The 4841-nt window shown below is 37.5% G+C and overlaps 1 pseudogene; it reads left to right on the plus strand.

The window, feature by feature from the left end:
- The first annotated feature begins 2864 nt into the window (after positions 1 to 2864).
- Positions 2865 to 4281, plus strand: LOC140519044 (5-aminolevulinate synthase, non-specific, mitochondrial-like; annotated as a pseudogene).
- Positions 4282 to 4841: the final 560 nt, after the last annotated feature.

The raw sequence follows: 4841 nt of genomic DNA on the forward strand, positions 1-4841 counted from the left end.
CAGACCACCCCTTTCAAAACATAATTCTAGAATTTTGCCAAGAACTGAAGTCATGTATCATTCTGTAATTTGAAAACTCTATTCTCTTTTCTTTATTTGAAAACTGGGATATTTGCCCATCTTGTGGCACTTCTGTTCTGAATGATTTTTTAATCAGTAATCACTTCTGCCCCTTCTTTCAGATGCATGGGTATATAGTTCATCCTTGCCTGGTGACTTAAACTAATTGAGACTAAGTACTCTCTTACTGTCTCCTCTCATCTTGGAGTTCAACTTCCTACTAGTGCTTTTTCTTCTCTATTTCCCAGTCCTAAAAGTATTGTCCTTGGAAGAACGAGAAAACTGAAGTACAGAGATGTGAACCAATTTCTCATGACCAATCAATCAGTTAAGGCTGACACCTAAGTCTTCCAGGGTTCCACTATTTCACATTTCTTCTCTAGATAAGACATGGTTTTTTGTCCTCAAGAAGTTTGCAGCTAGGAAGAGGTTGAGGACATAAGGTACTAAGAGGAGATAAGAGATCAATTCCAGCTAAAGAATCAAGGAAAGTGTCCTGGGGAAAAAAGTAGGATTTAACTTGGGTCATGTACTTGCTTCTAATTTAATATACTGATACCTAAAAAACACATATAGACAAAGCCTCTGGCCTTATACTGGTCTATATCACCAGTTTAGAATAATTTTGTCTAGTACATTTAGAGAGAAAGCATGGTAGGTGTAGTTGGTAGGGAGCCTGCCTCACAGTCAAGAAGATCCAAGACCTACATCTGATACACATTGACTGTGTCACCCTGGGCAAATCATTTATCCTCATAGGATCCCCAGGCAACTCTCTAAGACTAAAATTCCACATAAGGTGGCAATCTACATTGATAAATGGAGTTTCATCACCAGCAGTTTCCTATTCCAATGAAATCACAGGTCTAGCGAAAAAAACCAATTTCAAATTATTTAGGACATCTCATTTCATCAGTATGGGAATTCCTTCATTAAGCATAATGGCTACCTCTCTAGGAGTTGGAAAAATGGTCTTCGAGAGACATTGTGACCAAATCATTCTAAATTTGGTCTTCAAACAATAAATATAAAGTCTGAGATCATACACAAACATTTTTTAGTTGGGAGGAAGATGCCAGGGAAGACACTATACTAGCCTTCAAGAACCCTGAATCCCCTAGAGGCTATGACAAGGCATAGGAACAGAATGAAAATACTACAAGGATTCATCTTTCATTGATACAGCTGTTCTATCTATCTCACTCTGCAAGTTGGTAGATCATACCCTTTCTCTGATTTAGCAAATGATCTTGAGGAGCTGAAATATTGAAAAATAAAAATAAAGATACATTGCCCATTGGACAACCTAATGACAGCCTTCTTTGAACTCACCTCAACTCATATTCAAATTGCAAGCATATAGGAAAAATCTGTCAGAAGTTATATTCTGGGGACACAATCTTTGAGAACTCAAGGTCTCCCCTCCACAATGAAGCATCAAAGGAGGAGGTCAATAGAAAAATTTTATAATGAATGTAATATTACAGTAAATTACTTTTTAAAAAGAAAGTCACACCATCTCCAGCAACTATAAATATCAAAATATCTGTATCTTCACTGTTCTCTCTCTATTGCACTATCCTAAGTAACTAGACTCCTGCAAATTATTTTATATCTCTTTCAATATGCATCCATCTTATGCACATGGCTGCAGACAACTGATAAGTAATAAGAAAAACTGGAGGTCTTATCATTTCCCTTAACACACCAAAGAAGATGTCTCTTAATTTACTTCAGGAAGAGAGATATGAGAGTGAACAAGACATTCAGCCAATGCTAAGTGAGAAGTAGTGGAAAGAGTGCTGCCCCTGGAGACAGAGGATCAGATCTCAGTTCCTAACTTCATCATTCATTAATTGTGTGACCCTGAGCAAATTGCTTCTCAGTGACTCACTGAGCCTCGGTTTTATCACTCATAAAATGAAGACAATCATCATTGTGCTCTCTACCTCATAGGGTTGCTGTGAAGAAAGCCTTGGTAAACCATAAACTACTCCAAAGAGGTGAGTTGCTCTGGTTTTTTTATAACAAGGAACTATTAGAGCAGTAGACTATACCTTGATCTCTCTGATGTGTACATCAACCATATTTGTCATACATGATGTTCCTGTAGCAGCTCCTTAAGGGATAGAAGGACTGTAATTACTTTCCAGTAAAATCCACCAGTCAAGTCTGCAAACAAAATCTTTCTTTCCTGTTGGCTTCTGGTTTCCCTTGTCTGCTAAGCTTGGCATTTGTCCCTTTTTTTCTCCCAGCCAACAGCTATAAGATGAGCAAGCCAAGTGACAGGAATTATTATCTCCCCTAAGATCCTTCTCATTCTTTCTGTTAACTCATGCACAGAGGGCTACAAAGCTAGATGTGTTTCCTGAGTAGAAAAATTCATCTAAGACTCTGAAGGAAATACTGACATTGAATTTTAGCAGATGTTAAACAGCTGGATCAGCTATACTACAAGAAGAATGTGTTCTTTTGCTACTCAAAATCAAAATAGCAAATGACCACTATTATCACAAACCTGAATGTGAATTACATGGAAAATACAAAGTTCTTGCCTAAAGTATTTACAATTATGCCGATTAAAAATTGTGACCAATGTCACTACATTTTAGCTATATTAGTTTGCAGTGTTGTCTGTTCCAGAAAGGCTTCAAGAAGGATGTGAACTGAACAATCAACAATATTTCTTAAACACCTACTATGTGACAAGTACTATGTGAGACACAGAACCAAAGAATGAAACATCTGCTCTGTGTATCTACTTCCATTATGGGAGGAAAATGTGGAATTTAAACTACCCAGGGATGAGTCACCATCCTTGAGTGTGTGAGGCAATCATGGAAACATTAAAACAACATGGTATTAGAGCAGGAAGTAGTAGAAATATTTCTGGAACTAGTAAGTCTCACATTGATCTAGAATAAGAATTAACTGACCTCCATGGGAAAGATGCAGTATTACTATTTACATCCTGTTTTGTTGATAATGATTTTACCTTCTTCACTTTGATTAAGATGATGCCAAACTGTGAAATTTATTCTTATCCTAGAAACCACACCCTCATGATCCAAGGAATTCATAACAGCAGAGTGCCAAAGTTATATATTTCACCATTATGATGTAAGCCATCTCAGAGAACTGCTAAAGAGATCAGACTCATCAGTTCCTAAAATTGAAACTATTCACTTAATGGATGGAGTGGTATGTCCTTTGAAAGAACTAGGTGATGTAGCCCATGAATACGGAATGATTACCTTTGTGAATGAGTCTATGCTGTAGAATCATATGGCGCTTGAGGCTGTGAAATAGGTGACTGAGAGGGAACCATGCACAAAATGGACATCATTTCTGGAACCTTTGGCAAATACTTTGATTCTACTGCTGGTCATATTTCCAGAACAAGTTCTTTAATACAACATTCAATCCAATGTTACTGACTTTATTTTCATTACTTTCCTCCCACCTATGTTTCTGACTGGCATTCTTGAAACCTTCTGTACTTAAAGAGTACAGAAGGAGGAGCCCTTCAATGTCAGCACCAGCATAATGTCAAACTTATGAGACAAGTGATTATGGATATAGACCTCCCTGTTTCACTGTCCCAGTCAAATCACTCCAGTCCAGGTGGCAGCTGCTGCTAAAGAACACAGGGGTCTGTGATCAACTCATAAGCAAACATCATATCTACATCCAAGTCATCACCTCCCTAATAGTCCCATCATCCAGATGAAGAGCTCCTCTATCTTGTCCCGACCCCTCACCACAAGTCCCAGATGATCATCTCTTTCTTAGGCTTCTTAAATTTTGTTCACTCGACCCTTTTTTGTGTTTTGGCAAAGATCTCAGCATTACATGGCCCGAGGGTACATACAGTGCAAAGTGCGCATGCTTTGTGTTCAAAACCAAGGCTATCGTGAAGTTGTGTGATGCAACACAGGCAAATGCTGTCAGAAACACCTTGGATTCATTTTGTGTTTGATTTTTAATTAATTTTTGGTCATTGCACATTCAGAAACCTCTTACTGTTGCCAAATTTTTCTCAATCCCATATGGGGTCATGACTCACCACTTAAGAAGAGCTGTCAGGACCTAGAGAACCTATAGGACACTTGGAAACTTGCATTCTAGCTTCTTTAAGACACACTTACACTTTGAAGTTTTGAGTGAGAGAAAAAAACCTACTTTTGAGACATGATCAACCTGGTTTCTGTCAGTCCCTGAAAGAAACCTCCATAAGGCTACCTGATGTCACCCAGTCTTCTATTCATGTTATCTCTATAGTCTTAAATATGGATTAACTTATCTTAAATTTTAATTCATATTAGTAACAGTTCTAAAAATAAATTGCTATTAAAGAAAAAAAAGAGACCAGAAAAAGTGGAATGAGATGACTAAAAAGAGAAATTCTACCTTGTTTGCAATTTTACCTGGATATTTTTCTGCTTCTTAGAATAAATTCAGATACCAAATAATTAAATTTAAATATTTACTGAGTATGTACTTTTCTCCTAGTCCTGACTTAATCATGTGCTAGATATATGACCCTGGGTATAATCTTTAATGTCAGGTGAAGTGAATTACCTAAGGTTACACAGCCTATAAATACCAAATGCAGGATTCAAACCCAGGTCTTCTGACTCACACTCTAGTGTTCTTTTCCCCTGTGGAGAATAGCCAGGATGACCAGCTAATGATAACCAGTAAGTGAGCAATCTCTATCTATGTTGGAAATACCATAGCAGAAGACTTTGGAGATACAAAAAAGTGATTTTTCTCCCCAC

This window comes from Notamacropus eugenii, chromosome 1 (genome assembly GCF_028372415.1).
Source record: "Notamacropus eugenii isolate mMacEug1 chromosome 1, mMacEug1.pri_v2, whole genome shotgun sequence".
Lineage (NCBI taxonomy): Eukaryota > Metazoa > Chordata > Mammalia > Diprotodontia > Macropodidae > Notamacropus > Notamacropus eugenii.